The sequence below is a fragment of the Caretta caretta genome, chromosome 1, assembly GCF_965140235.1.
Source record: "Caretta caretta isolate rCarCar2 chromosome 1, rCarCar1.hap1, whole genome shotgun sequence".
NCBI lineage: Eukaryota > Metazoa > Chordata > Testudines > Cheloniidae > Caretta > Caretta caretta.
Window position 1 is genome coordinate 45,752,015 of NC_134206.1, and position 20,764 is coordinate 45,772,778.

The 20,764-nt window shown below is 45.5% G+C and overlaps 1 long non-coding RNA gene across 1 annotated transcript; it reads right to left on the reverse strand.

Moving 5' to 3' along the window:
* Positions 1-421: 421 nt before the first annotated feature.
* LOC125621208 (uncharacterized) lies at positions 422-20,098 on the reverse strand. The gene is made up of 3 exons (XR_007352461.2): positions 20,024-20,098; positions 5,693-5,801; positions 422-1,403 (listed from the first exon to the last, which is right to left on the reverse strand). It is a non-coding gene; the product is annotated as an uncharacterized LOC125621208 (long non-coding RNA).
* Positions 20,099-20,764: the final 666 nt, after the last annotated feature.

Sequence of the window (20,764 nt, forward strand, 5' to 3'; positions counted from 1 at the left end):
CAGCAGGGAGCGAAAGCTCTTCCAGCCTTGGGGCTGCAGCAAGGGGAGATTTTTCCAAGGGCCCCAAATTGGCTGGGGTTCCTGGACACAGGCCCCATGTGGTAATCTGCTACCGGTGCTTGTGGATCACTGGAGATGCTTCATCAACATCAGTGGTGAGTGGTCAGGGAAGGTGCATGTCACTTGCACCTTTAAGAACACAGGACTGTTCAGAAAGCTACAAGCAGGGACTTTCTTTCACAACCAGTGGATTACTGTTTGTGATGTTGAAATGCCAACAGTGATCCTGGGGGATCTAGCCTTTCCCTTAGTCCCCTGGCTCAGGAAGCTGAAGGAATGTTGGCATTGTTTTCTCACAAAATTAGACCTCAGTGAGATAAATATCCCAATGGTTATAGCTGCCTGCCGCGTCCTGCATAATATCTGAGAAGCAAAGGCATAAAAGTTTCCGCTGGAGTGCCTGTCTGCTGAGTTTGAACAATGAGACACGGGGGCTATCAGAAGAGTTCAATATGGAACTACATAGCTCAGGGAGACTTTGAAAGAGCCTTTAACAGCAAGCCACAGTAATGCATTGTAATGTATTGTGCTCTGCCTGGTCCTGCAGTTTGGGGGCCTGTGTTGGTGCACATCTATGAATATAACACTGACAATGCACCTAGTAACACTGTGATGCTTGCTGTACATTTATGATTATTATACTGTGTTTGTCACTGATCCTACGAGTTGTGTCACAGAGTACAATATCAAGTAAGTGGGTGCTTTCGCTACCGCCAGGCATTATGCAGGGTGGGAGCTATTATTTTCCAAACAACAGTGTTATTGACTAACAAAAACACATCAAAAAATTCTGTGGAACTTAAAAGCAAACTGAGTGGAACAGAGTGTAAAGAAGAGGAAGGAATATTCATATCCATTTTAGATACATTGCCCTATGAGAGCCATGGTTGATGTGTATGTAGGTGAAGCTGTGTTTGTCTTTAATGTCCCACATTATGAACAGGTAGGGATAAGGATATAGCCCCTGGTGCCACATGGAAAGTTGAGGAGGTGAGTGCTATACTGGAGTTCTCTCTGGACTGCAAGGGAAGGTGAATTTGGGATTGCTGAATCTGTAGGTCCACAAGAGTCTGCAGTATCTGTGTTTGCTGCCAGAGAAGCCCCATTATGTCCTGGTGCATCTCCCTCTCTCCTTTTCCTGCTGGGACTTTCTCCTGTCTGCTCTTTCCCTCTCTATACAGGCCTCCTCTTCATGCTCCAGGCCCTTAGCTCGTGGTCTGATACAGCACTGGCTTGCAGGATCTGAATGAACATATCAGCCTGAGTCCTCTTCTTTCTCTTCCTCTGGCGTCTGCATCCCTTGGTTGTGGACGGGGAACCGCTCAAGTCTTCAATGGCAGCAGCTGCAGATAAAACCCACAGATGTACCATTGTCAGTACAGTCACAATGGAAAGTGAAAGTTAAGATTCAGAACTCCCTTTCCTTGTTCCCCTAAAGTTTTAAACAAGACAGGCTTATTGACTTTTCTGCTTGGAATTGCTTGTGCACAGCACCACGCACAGCACCAGCCATTGTGAGTGTGGCCCGGCGAGGGTGAGGGAAATGAGGATGGAAAGTGCTTGGTTGCATGAATCTCTGAGTAGAGAGCAATGGCACTGAATACTGGCACCATTTTCCACAGGCGGTGGTGATTTTAGCTGATAGCCCACTCCTGAGGGTAACAAAGCCACATAGAGTACAGCTAGTACTGATGTCCTGAACCCACTCAGGCCTGCATGCTGCTAGCCTGTGGGGCCTGCCGAAATTATCACTGACTGGTGTGGGAAAGTGTCCTATCGTGGAGGAAGAAATAAGGCTGCCATCCCTAGAAACGTTCAGGAGAGGATTGCAGATTATCTCCATGGAAGTTTCATCAAGATCTCTCAGGAGGATTCAACAGACATCCTGGTGGCTTGGCATTGGATTGACTGTTGGCCTTCCTGGCCTCCTAATATGCCCGACACAATTCCTTGGCTTTCATGTGGCACTGCTGTTGGTCCCTATCGTACCCCTTCTCCTGCATTCCCTGAGCAATCTGCTCTTAGATGTCCAGGCTTCTATGGCTGTTCCATAGCTGTGCCTGCTCAGTCTCTCCTCCCCACAGGCCCAGGAGATCCAATATCTCCTGTCTACTCCAAGCCAGAGCGCGTCTGGAGCATGTAGCTGGCATGGTCTGCTGGGTGGTTGGACACAACAATGGAGAGCTGCTGGGTGGGCTCACCATGCTGGAGAATCAGGAAAAGGCATTTCAGAAATTTGCTCAGTTTTTAAGGGCAGGAGGCTTCCAGTCTCCATGACCTTGGGCAGTGGAGTTCACTATTCTGACCAGAGTGGTCAGTGTGGGACAGCTGGTGGAGAACTGTTAAGGTTGATATAGGTAAAGCAGCGTCTACATTCACTCTGTGTCGACCTCGGTACATCAACCGTGGCTGGACACCACTTGGGGAGGTGCTGTTACATAATGGAGAGTTCACATCAGTGGGAAACAAGCTTACGCGTAGATACATGCACTACTAGGTTGACGCAAGGCGGCTTACGTTGACCTAACTTTGTAGTGCAGGCCAGGCCTGAGAAGCAAGGGTTAGTATTAACTTCCTGCTTGAAAATATACAGGCCCCCAAAGGAAGCATGCAGCATGCCTCAGCTCCTGTTATAGCTCTTCATCACTCCAACTCCGGGGGTGAGGAGGGAGTTTCCAGTCAATGGGCAGGACAGAAGCTTGCAGCATGTTCACTTCTCTTCCTCCTTTGTAGAACCTGTACCCTTTCAGACACAATTTCCATTCCTTTGAACCTCTCTGCATTGGGAGCATCTGGCTCAGTCTTTGTAGATCAAATGATTTTCTCCCAGCACAGGATCAGAGGTGCAGGTCGGACACTTTATATCAGAGCCCAGATCTCTCTAAAAAAAATCATTTCTCAGCTGGTGCTTGTAGAGAAAGTTTCAAACCCACAAGAATTATTTTAATTAGGTCAGCTTCTGCAAATCACTGAGTGCCTTCCAGGAACTGTTTTGTTCTCCCAAGTTAAGGGAGCTCAGCACCTTGTAGGATTTGGCCGAGAGATAACTCAGGTATCTATCAAAGTGCTGTTCTCATACGAATCTAGAAAGATAGTGCATCTGATGGGCCAGATGGTGGCTGTTGCCTGCTAGATACGCAAGAAGCCTTCCCTTTTATCTCAAGAGCCAGGACCAGCTACAGCACCTGCTCAATGCTAGCACCCCCTGCAACATTAGCACCCTGAAGGGAGAGCAGAGGACATGATGAAAAGCCATGGCATAGAAGAGAACAGGCTGCAGCCTTTTAAGAGAGGCCTTGAGAGCTTCTGGAGAGCTCCCACATCTACCAAACCAATGCGTTATTTTGTTGCTGTTGCGCTTTGAACACGTAGCAATGAGTGTAACGTTTGCTTTCCCATTAATGGGCGTATATTAAGCATCAGATTCTTGTGTTGATGTATTTTCACGCAGCAGCAAAATGATTCAGATGCAGGATGATCTCTGAAGTCATAGTAACATTTAAACAGGAAAGGACATGCATAAGAATTTGAGTGTAGCTTGACAATCTCATGTTGTCAATATTCTCAGCACAGCACACCTAAACTGAAAGGCTACAGAAATAAAGCAGAGGCCTGTGCAAATTCAAGCATGTCCCTTGAAGATTTTTTTTTTTTTTTAAATCTGGTAGTCTACTGATAAGCAAGTCTTATCAACATTTGTAATGAATAATTGAGTATCAAGCTTTGTCTGATGTCAAGTTGTGCACATTTCTTATGCAAAAGCTGCTGGTTTCATAGTGAAACGCAAGCTCTTTTTGATTTTTACTAGGTATAATAGAACAGCAGACAATACATATGTATGTAATTAGGCTAATTTGATTGAGCAAAGGTAGGTTTTGCTTAATATAGCTGAAATTCCCAGAAGCTGTGTTCTGGACATAATGAATTGCTCCCCCTCCTCATATACTCAATTGTTTCAGAAATCTCAGAACCAGCTTGGAGAAATGGGGTGGTAATGATTAATTGTATTTATTAATTGTTCAGATGTGACAGTGTTAAATATAAGCAAGGCAGAAAGCAGAATTAAATTATTTAGCTTTTGCAATCAGCCTTCCCTAACTGCCACCTGTGTTTCCCTCTGATGTCATGAAGCAGTGGAAAGGGAAGTTATATCTTACATGGTGCTTGGATCAGAAGATCATCATTTTCAATACAATAACTTCTCCTCCACGCTGAGTCAACAGAAGGGAAGTAAGGAGAGAATTGACCAAATATCTGCAAGAGTTTCTAGTCTCAGGCCTGTGGAGCCCTGTCCTGAGGTAAAAAGAGGCACCTTGGTAAATGCCTCTGAGCCACCATCCTGTGTCAGAGTAGGCACGTAGGAGAGAGAATAGGTGAGACTGTTATATATGTTGGGCCCATTCAGGGTGCAGTAGCATGGTAGGAGGGCGCAGTCTATCTTTGAGCTGTTCGGGTTCTGCCTGCACTTATAAATACCTCCTTTGGGGAGCTGAGTTGGAGGCATGTTTCCCCAGATTTTTCTAGCAAAAGTCTCTGAGATTGTGTTCTAGTGGATAAAACACTACACTTGGGAGACAGAGGTTATATTCTCAGCTCTGGCCTGCAGGCTGACCTTAGGCAAGTCACTTCCCCAGCTGTAAAATGGGGATAACCCAACAAAGGAGTTCTAGCTACCCAAGCAATAAGAGAACTCTGAGCTGCTAGCAGGCTGCTCACTCCATCTCAAATCTGCCTACATGGGTTTGAAAAAAAATCACATTGATTCATTACCTGGCTTATTCGTTCTCTAGCTTGTTCCAAGAAGAAAGCCACTCTGATCAAGATGAGGCAATCCACACAAGGATGGAGGTTTCCATGGGCCACAAACCATGTTAAAGAGGAGAGTGGCTACAATCTGCTCTTTTATATACGGCTGTAATGCTCCAGGTAAACTGTCAATGCAGCCCGTTGTTAGGCAACGTTGGGGTTTTCTTAATCTTTAATATAAATGACTTTGGCTAAATATGAGGGGAGCTAATCACAGTTACTGCAAGTGATCGGTTCTGAGATCATTGTGGAAAAAATAAACTCAAACCAAGATGGACTACACACAATATTAATGCCTCTTCCTGCACCTCCTGTAACAAAGAGATACCACACAGGAGCTCTAGTAATAGACCTCTCTATTTCCTGCTGGCCCCAGTCACAGCCCATGGTAATAGTAGCCCTGCCCGGCCCAGCCCACTAAACTGAAGACAGCAGTGATACAGAACCTCTCATTATGAAAAGAACATATTCCTTGGTGATGTTTAGTTACTTGCTATTTTTAGAGATCGTCAAAGGTGAAAAGCAGTTTTTAAAAACACAATTGCATTTTCCAAGCATTCTCATGTGTTGCTTTTTTAAAAAATAAAGCTCAGAGCTTGCTGCAGATCCCTAGCAAAGTGGCAGATTCTGGGTTTGATACAGTGTTTTGAATACCACATTCTGCTTCCAAACAAGGATAGAATGAAAGGAAGATTGTAGTAATTGTTAGCAGCTTTTGGAGAGAGCACTTCCTGTAGTGAGGTGAATTTTATAAATATAATAAAAGCATGCACTCAAGTTGGCAAGTTACTGACGCTACAAAGAATTGAAGTAATAGTTTACTTACGTAGTGCTTAACAATTGCTGGAGGTCAGGAGACCTCCTGGGGTTTGAACAGATAGGTTTTTATAGTAAAAAGATGATTAACAGCAGCAAACTCCTTAATGAAAGATTTCCTGGAAGGAAAGAGAAAAGATGGAGATTTATGTAACCCCCTCTCTGCTACTCACCATAAGAAGCAAGGAGATCAAGATAAGATTTTTTTTTTTGGCTGATAAAAATTGAACAATATAGCTCCTGTGGTGGTAATAAAGGTATATTTGTGTAGCCATTGCTGACTGCTCAAGAAAACACGGGGCTTCTAAACTAACAGAGACCTCTCACAAAGGGAAGTCTGGCTAATGATGAACATTCTAGGAGTGTTGCCAACCTACAATGCTATTTCAAGTCTCATGAAAAATCTCAGCTTTCATTTAAAATGTAGTTTCTAGCCCTTACAGTTACAAAGAGAAGCTTGAAAAAGTGAAAGACTCAAAAACCAGAAACCAATAAAAACCCAAAGTTTAATTTAAAGTCTCACGATTATTAAGCTAATCTTGTGATTTTTAAGACCTGACATGATTTTTGAACCTTTGGGGGTAGCTATATAATGGTAAGAGGGTTGCATCTCTGCAGTGATGTTAATTGCTTTTAATACAAAAACCAAATTAAGGCCTGTCAAGGTTCCTTCCCCACTCTGAACTCTAGGGTACAGATGTGGGGACCTGCATGAAAGACCCCCTAAACTTATTCTTACCAGGTTAGGTTAAAAACTTCCTCAAGGTACAAACTTTGCCTTGTCCTTGAACCCTATGCTGCCACCACCAAGTGTGTTAAACAAAGAACAGGGAAAGAGCCCACTTGGAGACGTCTTCCCTCCAAATATTCCCCCAAGCCCTACACCCCCTTTCCTGGGGAAGGCTTGATAAAAATCCTCACCAATTTGTACAGGTGAACACAGACCCAAACCCTTGGATCTTAAGAACAATGAAAAAACAATCAGGTTCTTAAAAGAAGAATTTTAATTAAAGAAAAGGTAAAAGAATCACCTCTGTAAAATCAGGATGGTAAATACCTTACAGAGTAATCAGATTCAAAACATCAAGAATCCCTCTAGGCAAAACCTTAAGTTACAAAAAGACACAAAAACAGGAATATACATTCCATTCAGCACAGCTATTTTACCAGCCATTAAACAAAAGGAAATCTAATGCATTTCTAGCTAGATTACTTACTAACTTTTTACAGGAGTTCTGAGCTGCATTCCTGATCTTTTCCCGGCAAAAGCATCACACAGACAGACAGACCCTTTGTTCCCCTGCCCCCTCCAGCTTTGAAAGTATCTTGTCTCCTCATTGGTCATTTTGGTCAGGTGCCAGCGAGGTTATCTTAGCTTCTTAACCCTTTACAGGTGAAAGGGTTTTGCCTCTGGCCAGGAGGGATTTCATAACACTGTGGACAGAAAGGTGGTTACCCTTCCCTTTATATTTATGACAAGGCCCATTTCATCATTCTTTCTGCAGCCAAAATTCCCGAGGTTTGATCCTGTACTCTTTATTCATTCAAGACTCCCATTAGCATTAGTGGGAGCGTTGTCTGTGTAAATATGAAACTGGGGGTCTTTTATGGCTGCCAACAGTAGTAAGAGATGAGGCCCCCAATCTAGCAAATATTCATGCACATGCTTGACTTTAACTATGAGAGTAGTCCCTTTGACATCAATGGGAATGTACACACCCATGCAGTTAAGCATGTGTGCAAGTGATTGCAGGGTCAGGGCCTAAGATAGTAACAAATCCATGGACAACTTCACATCTTGGTTGCAAATTTTTTGCATATTTTGGGGGAAAAAAAGTCCCAGGCAGCATTGATAGAATTTAGATCTGCCCTCTGGGGAACAGGTAACGAGGGCTGGTAGCAAACCCTCCCCCACCTTCTATTATAAAAGATTCTTGAGATCTTTCATTTGCAAAGAGGGATGGGGGGGTTCTTACAGGTGAACATTTAAACTTTCTTTTTGGCCAAGCTTGCAAAGGCCTTACACTCAGCTTCACAGCATGTCTCTGTGTGTCTTAGGGTTGCCAGGCGTCCAGTTTTCGACTGGGATGCCTGGTTGAAAAGGGACCCTAGCAGCTCCGATCAGCATTGCTGACCAGGCCATTAAAAGTCCAGTAGGCAGCAGTACAGCAGGGCTAAGGCAGGCTCCCTGCCTGCCCTGGCTCTGCGCGGCTCCCAGAAGCGGCCAGCATGTCCCTGTGGCTTCTAGGTGCTGGGGCAATCAGGGAAGCTCCATGTGCTGGAGCACCGGCTCCGCAGCTCCCATTGGCCAGGAACCATGGCCAATGGGAGCTGTGGGGGCAATGCTTGTGGGTGTGGAGCCGCTTGGCTGCCCTTGCGCCTACAAGCCAGACATGGTGGCCACTTCCAGGAGCGTGCAGAGCAAGGGCAGGCAGGGAGTCTACCTTAGCCCCACTGTGCTGCCAACTGGAAGCCACCTGAGGTAAGTGCTGCCCAGCCACCCTGAACCCCATCCTGCACTCCAAGCCCAGGCAGGAACCCCCTCCCACACACTAACTCCCTCCCAGAGCCCACACCCCAACCCCGTGCCCCAGCCCTGAGCCACCTCCACACCCAAACTCCCAACCCTTAGCCCACTCCTGCACCCCAATTCCCTGCCCCAGCCCTGAGCCCACTCCCACACTCTGAACCCCTCGGCTCCAGCCCAGAGCCCCCTCCTGTACCCCAAACCCCGCATCCCTATCCCAGAGCCTGCACCTCCAGCCAGAGTCCTCCCTCCCACACCCCTGACCCAGACTGGAGCCCTCTCCTGTACCCTGAACCCCTCATTTCTGGCCCCTCCCTGGAGTCTGCACCCCCAACCGGAGCCCTCCTTCCTTCCCTCCCACACCCCAATCCCCTGCACCAGCCCAGTGAAAGTGAGTGAGGGTGGGGGAGAGTGAGTGACACAGGGAGGGGGGATGGAGTGAGTGGGGCGGGGCCTCAGAGAAGGGGCGGGGCCTCTGGGCAGGGGGTGGGGCAAGGGTGTTTGGTTTTTTGCCATTAGAAAGTTGGCAACCCTAGTATGTCTGCCTGTATGATGAGAACTTTTGAACACTGTATCTGAGAAATTCCAAAAGTTCAGGAAACGTTCTAGGTATCAGCGGCCAGAACTATCTTCATTTTGGAATACGTAGACCCCTTGGTGGTTCTTTAACACACCTATAGCCTCAAGCACCTATAGACAATTGCAGAGATCACACAACAGGTTGATGGCACCCATTAACACCTTCCAGCATAACAATACCCCAACTCATCTGGGAGCATGCTCCTAATAGAGTTTGAGGCCTGGTATACATCAGAAAATTAGGTCAGTTTAACTATGTTGGTTAAGGGTGTGAAAAATCCACCTCCCTGAGCAGCTTTGTTAAAATTACCTAAGTCCCTGTGAAGACAGCACTGGGGTGATGGAGGAATTCTTCCATCGACCTACCTACTGCCTCGCAGGGAGGCGGATTACCTACGCCCAAGGGAGAACTCCTCTTGTCAGCGTAGGTAGTGTCTATACTGAAGTACAACAGCGGTATTATGGCAGTAGCACCGCTGTAGTATTTTAAATGTAGACAAACCCAGTGATAGATTAAGGTATAAACTAACGACGCTACAGGTTAGGGCCTCACAGTACGAGGGGCCTCTATAAAAGAAAAAACTGGCTCCATTTCAAATTTTATCAAAATCGGTTATTGACAGGCGGGAGGCCAGGGCTGAGAAAAAAAATGATTGTTGCACTTGTAAAATTAGTATTTCTACAAGTAAATCTGCTAACCACAGCCAGTGGGAACCACGATCGGCTGAACCTGCGGACGCGGCAGGTAAACAAACCGGCCCGGCCCGCCAGGGGCTTTCCCTGCACAAGCGGCATCCCAAGTTTGGGAACCACTGCTCTAGAGGCTCACCAGTTCCCGCCAGCTCATCCCAGGGCTCAGTAGTCCTTACCAAGGCTTCTCAGTCCTTTATTACCTTTCCCAGCTAATGATCCCCCACAGCAGCCTTCTTTCCCCAGGTCCTCTGCCTGGAAACTATGGAGAATCATTCCCCCCCAATTGCTCTTACTATAAGAAGAAGCCAATAGCTTAATTCTGTCACCTGACCCCCTGGGCTCATTCCCATCAGGTGGGAAGCAGCTCCCTTGAAGGGAATGTCTTGGAACAGGTACACTGGGACTCATATATAGTCCAGGCTAATTGCCCTGTTACACTTGTAAAGTGGAAATGCCAGATTTAAGGTTGCCTCTGCAACCTTAACTCCACCCCTTTATGCAAGCTTTAGGATTAGAGCTGGGTGAACTATTTTCAGCAAATAGAAATTTGGCCCCCAAAATGCATTTTTCAGGGTGCAAAAGCTATTTGTGAATTTGGCGAATAGCATCAGCTGTATTTTTTTTTTTTTTTTTTTGGAAATGTCAAAATGTTTCATGTTTTAACATGTTTCATTTTGACATTTGCACAATGAACTATTTTGGCATTTTCTTTTGAAAGTATCAACATGTCATTTGGAGTAGGGTTATAAGACAGCATAAGACAGTTTTGGTTTGAAATTAGCCAAGCTTTTTTCTTTTGATCAGCCAGAGAACCAAAAAAATCAACCATTTGCTCAGCTCTAATTATGAGCCAGTCTTTGAGTATGTTTGCACATTTCTCCCCCCAACACACAAGACCCCCAAAGTTGGGCAAATTTGTGCAGGCAACTGTCAATCTGGCCCTTCCTAACATCCAAATGCTTGACTTTGTAACCTAAGCAATCACATTAAAAGAATGTTATCTGTGTAATGGATTCATTGTGTGTGATTTTAAAGCTGTATAACAGATTCTTATTCTATCAGTATAGATATGCATGTGCACACACACACACACACGTCGGGCTGCTACTTCTTGTCTTAAGAAGCTCCATGAGGTAAGATAATCAGAGAATGTTGGGTTTCCCCTAAAACTTCTTGAGATTCATTAGTTCAACAACAACAACAAAACCAACCCGGCATATTGCAACTGGTTCACAGCTCCTTCTGGAATTTATAGGGCTGCTCAGTGTTGTGGTACACCAAACCCCTAAGCTAACAGTAGTGTGCCACGACTGAAGGCACTTCAGTGGCTAGACCTTGTAGTGCTAGCCCTGGTGGGTCCCAACAACCCCTCAGATACTTGACGAAAGTGAAGGTGAATTTTCCTAGGGCTGGCAGGAAAAGGAAAAGTTGCAAATACTCTAGCTACAGAGGCTTCAACAATTACAGGTCACTAATAGGTTTCAGAGTGGTAGCTGTGTTAGTCTGTATCAGCAAAAATAACAAGGAGTCCTTGTGGCACCTTAGAGGGTCACTAATAGTTCTTATCTGGGCCCCTAGAGGCAGTCCAATTGAAGGTTAGGGTTCTTAATGCCTAATGCCTGGGATTCCCTTCCCATGCAATCTTCTGTTAAAGGCAAATAGAAGCTTGCAGCTTTCCAGGCCAAGGTTAGTTAGGGAGACATCTTCATTGGCTCTTTACCCAACTTGTGCTACTTCCCCACAGTTCTGCATAGACCTGAACCTGGCCGCATTGACTGACAGTCACACCCAGTTCCACACATGGTTTCCCAGCTCCTAGGGTAATCTGATCTGTGCACTGGTGATGGTCCCTGCAGGAGAGCTGGATGATTGCTATGCCTGCCACTATTGTTTTCTCCAAGTGCCTGGTTACTTCGTGGGTCAGAGTCTTTCCATAGAGTTCTTGCCCCCACTCCCACCCCAACCTGGCCAGAGGAAGGAGACGTAGTGGAGAGGGAGTTGATGGAAATGGTAGCTCCCTGCTTAGCAGGTTCGTCACACTTTACTACTGAAAGTTTGCAAAATTTCTGTAAAATGAAGTAAGTCACAACTGCCATGCACTTAGGGTTGCCACCTCTGAGGTACAAAAACCTGGGGCATCCAGGATGATCCTGAGCCCACGAAATTGGACAGCTGGCAGCATGTACTGCACACCCTTACAGATTTCCTGGGACAGCTACCTCGAAAAAGAGACAATCTTGGGATCATCTGGTCAGGTAGCAACCCTACATGCACTAGAGTTGAACTAGTGGCCTGGAGCTTTAAGGCTATATAATATATATCCTATTACCAGTCCTCTGAAAGTATCCACTCACTCCAAGAGCCATTCTAGTGTGGCTTGTATGACCAGTCATATATGAAATGTGTTATATAAGGCTTGAGAAGGTGTTTCTTCAACCTGAGTTTCACTCTACTTTCCTCTATTGACTAAAATGCTGTCAAGGGCAATTATGGAATAATTGTTGCTTGATCTGTGAGAGTGATGGGTCATCCTTCAGGATAGGTTGTAGATTCTTGACGATGCACTGGAGAGGTTTTAGTTGGGGGCTGAAGGTGATGGCTAGTGGCGTTCTGTTATTTTCTTTGTTGGGCCTGTCCTGTAGTAGGTAACTTCTGGGTACTTTTCTGGCTCTGTCAATCTGTTTCTTCACCTCACAGATCTTAGGAGACAGGCCAGTCCTTGCTTACAGACAGCCCCCCAACCTGAAGCAAATACCAGCAACCACACACCCCACAACAAAAACTCTAACCCAGGAACCTATCCTTGCAACAAAGCCTGTTGCCAACTGTGTCCACATATCTATTCAGGGGACACCATCATAGGGCCTAATCACTTCAGCCACACTATCAGAGGCTTGTTCACCTGCACATCTACCAATGTGATATATGCCATCATGTGCCAGCAATGCCTCTCTGCCATGTACATTGGCCAAACTGGACAGTCTCTACGTAAAAGAATAAATGGACACAAATTGGACGTCAAGAATTACAACATTCAAAAACCAGTTGGAGAACACTTCAATCTCTCTGGTCACTCGATTACAGACCTAAAAGTAGCAATATTACAACAAAAAAACTTCAAAACCAGACTCCAACGAGAGACTGCTGAATTTGAATTAATTTGAAAACTGGACACAATTAAATTAGGCTTGAATAAAGACTGGGCATGGATGTGTCATTACACAAAGTAAAACTATTTCCCTATGTTTATCCTGCCCCCCCCCCCCTTACTGTTCCTCACACATTCTTGTCAACTGCTGGAAATGGCCCACCTTGATTATCACTACAAAAAGTTTTTTTCTTTCCTGCTGGTAATAGCTCACCTTACCTGATCACTCTTGTTACAGTGTGTATTTATGAAACATTGTTTCATGTTCTCTGTGTATATAAAATCCCCCTACTGTATTTTCCACTGCATGCATCCGATGAAGTGAGCTGTAGCTCACGAAAGCTTATGCTCAAATAAATTTGTTAGTCTCTACTGTGAGTTAGGGGATCTGGCCCTTAGAGCGCAGAATATTGGATGGAAGTCAAGATCCACCATGAAGATCCAACAGCCAAAATGTGGCTACAGTTTCTTTCTATACAAAGATGTATATAATACAAATATGTTGCTGTACAAAGGTGAACACAAACAAATTTCTGTCTGAGCTGCATGTGCACTCTCTTCTTTGATCATCCTCAAACTACTCCCACACACATTGTGATAGCCAGTGACTGGAAGAGAACATGACAGAGATCACTGCATCATCGACACTTCTGCGACATTCAGTGCCAAAGCTTCGGAGTGACAAGCAGAGGCTGGCATGAAGAGAATGAGAAACAGAATGTCAGAGTACTGTTGCTTTAGGTGAGTTGTTTATTTGTTAAAGAGAACCTTCATTTCCCCCCAAGGTCAGAAGAGCTGTAAAGATTCTTTTGTTAGCAACATCAACAATTTCACCAATTATGGTAAGAATGAGCATCAGAAAAACAACACCTCCTTACCCTTAAGCAGGAGACATAATATAAGCCTGTTTGAATGTTTGTGCTCCCTCTGTAAGTGCTTGCTCAGTAGGACATTGTTTGTGACAACTGAGCAGGAGATAATTTTCCGTTGTCTCAGTGCAGATTATGTACCTTAAATGTTTAGCTGTATTTTTAGAAAACAACTAACTCTTTATCAATCTTTCTGGAGAGCAAAGCAGCATATATAACTGAAAAGAATGGCAACAGAGGTAGCAGAAAGAGGAAGTGCATCACACTTAACAGTGATTTGACAATTACATTGTATGGCACAAATGGAATACAGAAACATCTTTTATGTAGTCATTTCCAAGATGGCCTTGATATTTGCAAATAGTATTAAAGGTTCTTATTCAAAAATTTAGACTTTAAGTGTAGAAAGAAGTGGTAGCACTCTACCTTCCCTCTAATCCATTTTTTAGAAAACGTAATACTTAGCATGTCCATGAACAGTGCTTTTCATCTATCCAAACCATGTTACAGAGGGTAAAGCATTACCCCCCTATTTTACAGGTAGGGTAATAGAGGCACAGAGACATAAAATTCAATCTGCTTAACTGCAACAGGAGAAGGCGGCTCTCACCCATGAGAAAGTTTTGCTTATCCAAGCTAGAGAGAGGAAGAGGAGCTCCTTCTTGGTTTTTAGCAGAGGGGGAGCTGTGTTTTGAAACATTCCCCCTTTTAACTGCTGGATAAAGGAACTAGCCCAAAGTCACCCAATATGTTAGAGGGAGTCAGGATTTGACTTCTGGATTCCCATTGCCAACCTCACATTTAGTGCACTAGATCACAACTGTCCTCATACAACTGCTAAAAGTCTGTGAGTGAACAGAAACAAGATATTCTATAGGCCCCAGGCAAGTTGTTCACTGAGTTTAAGGAAAACAGACACCTCCAAAGTAGTTCTTGTCCTGCTCTGAGCCTCATCTAGGTTGGAAGATCACAGTTGCCTTAGACCCTACAAGGACATAGTTGTCTGGGTGCGGAGAAGAGAGAGGCACACACATTGTGAGGTTGTTCAAATGACTAGAAGTTTTAAATAAGAGATGTGTTCACTGGAGCTGCTTTTGCTTTCTATCTACTTGCTTGTTTATCCACCAACATCACCTGAGCCCACAGCCCTGATAAACCATCCTCTGAGCTGTGATGCTATTAATTAGCATGTGCTCCCTCTGCTGGAGGTCAGGCCCAGCAACAGGGAAGCAATAACGTGGTTATGCAGACAGCAGTCACTAGTGTTCTGCAAGTGGAGTTTAGGAGATGATCATTAAAACAATGTTGAGAGGAGCTCTGGCAGCCAGTGAAATGTCATGCCTAATTCTGCACAGACATCAATAACATGATTCTCATTGCATTATACGGGTACGAGAGTTACAGCATGTAGTGTTAGCACCTATGCAGGTGAGGTCCTTTCCAATGTAGCCCCTTCTATATGTAGCACAGATATGCATTAGTATAGCTACAGCGGAATATTGTTCTGCATTGTAGCTCCAAGAACCCTGGCAGCATTTTAAGAAGCGGTGCTAGATTTCCCACATTTTCTTGGTTATATCATGCAACTTATTACTCATTTAGTGCTGGAAGGCCAGAGTTGCTGATAGAAGCAATTTAAAAAAAAAATCTACAGGTGTTTTTTTGTTTTTTTGGTGGGGTGGCAGATTGATTTGGTATAGCTCATGAGCTATGTACAACGAATGGTGGGGTTCATTCCTTCCATTGAAATAGTGCTGTTGTCTTCAGGCATGCATTGTTGGGACTGAATTTAACGGCTACAGGTAATGGGCTAGATTCTCAACTTGAAGTTAATGGTGCATCAGAGCAGAATCTGGTCCACAGTCTGTACAAAATAAGCACATAACTCTGAGTCTCCAGGTAACACCCCCATTCAAAGGCACAATCAACTTTTTGCCTCCATGGAGGAAAGAGTCCTTATATGGACTAATAGCATTGAGAAATCTTTTACAGTAAATCCTTGATAAACATTTAACTGTTTCACAAGTTTTACTGTAGAATCCTTTACGCAAAGCTATGAGTCATGAGCTCGAGTATGGAATTGTTGGCAGAGTGAATGAATTTTCTGCATGACAATAAGACCAGTAATCTGTATGCATTACAGTAGATTTCTATTGCTTTAAAACCAAATTATGCGTGATTACATTTAGGACAGGAGCAGTTAAGATTGAGAACAAAGAATGAAGCCACTGGGTGGAAAATCTGAAGTTATTTACTGATGTTTCTGCTACAGCTCTTTTTCTTGTATAGTAATAAATTATATCCTGACTCACAACAAGGAAGGACTATTTAAATAGTGACCTTCAAGTCAATTTTATGTTGGTCTGTTCAGCAGTAAGTCCAGCAAGAATGTCTATGAAATGTAATATTTGACCTGTGGTGTATGTCACAGGTGTTCTATATAAGGGAAACAAACCGACCTTTCTTCACAGAGATGAGTCTTGCAGGGGTTCTAGTATGGCACAATGGTCTGGTCCACAGATCAAAATGCCAGAGCTCTTGTTTATTGCTCTAATACCTTCTGTGCGTTTCTTGTGCCTTTAGCTGATATTAACATAGGCTTTTCTCCTCAGTACTTTGTACGCAGTACCCACGAGGACAGCTTTCTGCCCATAAAGAGGAACTGGCAATGGAGCAAGGATGCAAGGGAAGGATGTCCACTTTCCCCTCAAAGGGATGATTACCAAGCAGCAGTAGACTGCAGTGGAACTCTTGGGGCGACTAAATAATTGAAAAGCTGAAGTAACAACTACTTTAAAATGCCCAAACATTATGAAACTACAAAATACCCCCACAAAACTGAGGAGAGGTATCAAATTACTAGTAATGGAGTGTCTACATAGATTAGATAACGGCACTGTTGATATGAGAATGGACTGTCAATGCAATGCTAAATCTCTGAGCATGCCCAGTGTGAACTAGAGGTTACCAGAAGCCTGAGCACATTTAGACTGAGCTGAGTGCTGGTGCAGTAAGTAATGCCATTTCTTTTCTTCTGACAAGCCCAGTTCCCTCCTGAGTGATTATGAAACCGTACAAAGAGAGCTGAGCAGTAGTGGAGGATAGCGACCTCTGAGAGTGCATAGGCATAACTGATTTAGGGAGGTGAATTCAGAGTCAGAGGAAGGATCTGACTCCGAACAGGGCAGGTTCTTCCTACCCAGTTAAGCCTGAGGAGCTTCCACCACCAAGCAGTCTTTCTCCTGTCAAATCATTGCATGGGATATTTGTTCCTCATGTCAGATGTTTTGACAAGCCTGTTTTCCACTCCAATAACCCTTCCCTCTTGTAACGGAAGTACTCTCATGAGTCTGTGCCCAAAAGGCATTCAGCAGATATTTTAGTGAGGTCTGTCAAAGGACCAAGATTAAGAGCAATGAGGGGAAGTGAGAGGACAGGGAGCCTCTTGATGAAATCCCATTCAGCTGGAACCCTTCTGCCAGGTCGAGTTGACAGCAGCAAGGGTCGGGTTCAGTACATAGGGGTTCCCTTTCAACAATACAATGCAAAACTGGCTCGAGCCTCCACCCAGTGACCTGGAAAATTTACACACATACCCCTGGGCGCCTCAAAGAGGCAATACTTCCCCTCTCGCAAGCACAGAGTCTCAGTGTAGCAAAATTATTTAATAACATGAGATAAACAACTAGCATTAAATTGGGAAAACACCACAACTAGGGTTCATAAACACAAACCATGAACCAGAAGACCCACCCCCAAGCAGATTGGGCTGTGTCCTTTCCCTTTGGTTCTTGAATCCAGCAACCCAAAAGTCACCCCTCCCACAGTTTCTGTCCCGGGTCAGTGCAGGCCCTCCAGAGTTCAAAAGTTCATTTGAAGAGTTTACCTCCCAGCCTGGGTGGAAGGGGGACAGGGGAGGAGGTATGGGGCACCTTACATGCACCACTGCTCGTATCAATGGCCGATTGCCCCGCCTCTCCGTGGGGTTCTGCTGCAGTCTTCACCATGAGCCACTCTTCACCACCAGCCATCCTGCTAACCACTCACCAATATGTCTTCAGCCCCCCACACCTAACACAGCTCTCAGTGATTTCAGCTCTTAGTAACTTTAGCTCTTTAGTGATTTCAGCTGTTAGTAGGGGAGCTTCAGTGCTGGTTCACCACTAGCCCAGAGTAGGTATAATGCTTAGACCTAGGTATCAGTGATTTCTGCTCTGCAGCATGTAACAAGACCCCAAATAGAATCAAAATTAGCTCTGTTATTACACTATGGAGAAAGGAGGCGGAGGCGTCGTCGTCGTCGTCGTCGTCGTCATCATCATCATCATCATCAAAATAGTGTAATACCCTCAGAGGGACTCACACTACCAAATACCTATCCCCAACCTCTCTCTATTCACTGGCTTTTGGAACCCATGTCCCTTGCCTAGTGAGTGCTACTTAGTTGAGGGCAAGTCCCTCCATCACAAAATGCCAAGTACAGTTCTACTGTCCTTGATCCACATAATCAGAATAACAACACTTTACTACTCCTGCCCCAATAACAAAGAGACTGGGAATCCCACAGCAGCCAAAGTGACGATTTGGGCAAGCAGTCCCATCATGCTAGGCAGGGTGGGTAAGCCCATGCAAATAAGATCAGCCCCTGAAGTCTTCTTTCCCAGATCACCACCAGATGTCAGGGTAGAGCCCACTCTGACTCCGCTTACACAGCATTGCAGGGATTATCTAGTGGCTAGGCCTCCAGCCTGGCATTCAGGAAAGATGCGTTCAATTCCTTGTTTAGCAAGGGCTCCCTGCATGAGCACAATTTGCCAGAGGTAAATAGGGATCATACTTTCCTGCTTTGTGCAAGGTGGTGATAAGCTCTCAAAAGAGCATGAGGTATATTTATAGGGGCCTCTACAGCCTTCCAGCCAGTTGATGCATACATTACTGTTAGCGGCAAGCACCTAAATACAGGTGCCTACTGCTCTGCTTTAGAGGGCCCCAGATGTGCTCTGAGCATGTCCCTTTCAGCCTGCCTTGATAGTGGTGTAACAAGGCCCTTGTGCAAGAATAGGTTAAGAGTCTGATTCTGAAATCCAGCCCCATTGCTCCTCCATAGCCCCAGTCCAGCCCTAGCTTCCCTTCTGTGGAACCCTTTGCTCTCCTCAAGTTCTGATACAGCTCCCTGATCCAATCACCCCTTCAGGCCCTTTTAGCTTCCCTCCTTCTCCCACTTCCCTCATCCATCCCCTCAGTCCTGTTTCAGGCTCCCACATGCCCTACCCCAATCCCCTCCAGCTCTGCTCCAATCTTCCCTTTCCCCCCTGCTCCATTCCAACCCCCTTCCATAACCCCCAGTCTAACCCCCTCCATTCCCTTGCCCCAAGCAAAGGGGCCAATGCTTTCACCCTGCACTCTGTCTCTAAGGGAAGACTGCATTTCCCATCTCTCGGGCCTTCCCCCATATCCCACGCATCCCCTGGTGCTGCATTCCACCCTCCTCCCTTTTCTCCACGCTTCCTTGCTGGCTGCTCATACCCAGGCTCACCCTAGCTGGAGGGCCCCCCCAATCCCAGCCATTCTCCCCCTCTTCACTGCAGCACAGCTCAACTTCTGCCGGGTTGGTGGTGCCACGAATGGGGATACATGTCTGCAGGTAGATCTGAGTTCCCACCACAACTAGCAACCCCCTGCAGCACCATCACAGACAGCCCCCTGCCCTGATCACCTGTTGCCTGCATTCTATCCCCTGGGGGGTTATCCATATGTACAATCTGATTACATCTCCAGGCCGAGGGTACACAGGTGGATCCTATCTACTGTACCGGTTGAGTGGGCAATCCCCTTATAGCTCCAGACAGGGGGTGGCAGCCTTCGCTCCTCCCACCCTGGTATCTCTGGCCTCCTAGGTTCTACCTCAAAATGCTGCTCTGGTTAGGCCCATAACCTTGTGGGCCCTAGTGTGCCTGCACCACTTGCCCCATTGTAGTTATACTACTGTGCCTTGACAAATCCTAAACTTGAGTGGCAGGATTCCTGAAGCAGAGGACCATTTCCCTTTCTTGTGCTCAGCACAGGACCTATGGGAGGAGGACTTAATCCCTGGAGAACAGCAATGCTCCTGTAAATGCCCCCCTTCTTCCTGCCATGCACCCTACGCTGGGAGGGCTGCAAGGGGATGGGATCAGGGATTGAGAGGAACCCTCAGCCGGTGGGCAGGGCAATTTAACAACCTCTCAGAGGCACCAGCAGGGCAGAGAGGGCTCACAGAGGGGCCAGAGTCTAGATCAGCAGCTGTCCAGATGCAAAATGTTTTAAAAATGATCAAACTATGAGTAATACATTGTGGTCAGATTCTGATTTCCGTTTCACAGGTAGAGATCTGGAGTAACACCACAGAAGTCAGCTTGGCCATAAATCCAGGGTGAGAAGAGAATCTGACCTGACTTGTTTTCTGGCAACAGCAACCCAAATTGTTTCCCTCCTCCTTATCCTGCTGCAAGCTCCCACAATGCTCCTTGAAATGGCATTACTCACTTCTGTTTCCAGGGTGAGAAGTGCTTGAATTGGTCCCCAGATGTCAAGGTGGTTCTGTTCTGCCATGCCTGAGAGAGGTGGTTGCACACAGCACAGTCTGTGCAAGCAAAGGCAGTTGATTTGATCACCATGGAAACCAGACCGCTTATGAAGAGCTATGTTTACTCCTGTTTGTTAGTATGAATATTTTATCGTTTATTTCCCTAACCAAATGGAGAAACATTATGAAATTGGCAATTTGCCCTCTGTGTGCGGGTCCAATCCCGCAGGGCCTCCATCCATGGTGTTCTAGTTAAGAGAGTCTCACCTGCAGATACCTGGAGGATTAGGTCCTCTTTACATTGGTTCAAGAGCACAAAATGTTGTGTAGGGACAACACTCTTTGCTATATCAAGTTATGCACTCAGAAGAGCCTCATTCTGGTTGGTTTTAAGACCAATCCCGCCTCCCCACAAAGAATCAGTGTTGTTTGGATGCTTTTTCATATTTGGGATAACACGATTGCCATGCATGACAAGGGACTTGGCTCAAAATGCTCTTGCCACTATTATGGTCATCTTGTACAGCCCACTATGTAAATATGAAGTTAGTGGCTGTATTGTGGCTTTGTTTTCTTTGTATTATACCTTTACATTTCTTTAGGTCTGGTCTGTGTGCAGAGACAGCTGCCATTTTGTAACACAGCGTTAGTGCAGCATGTTCCAGAGAAGACACACACACAGTGCTCTCTCATGGAGACCA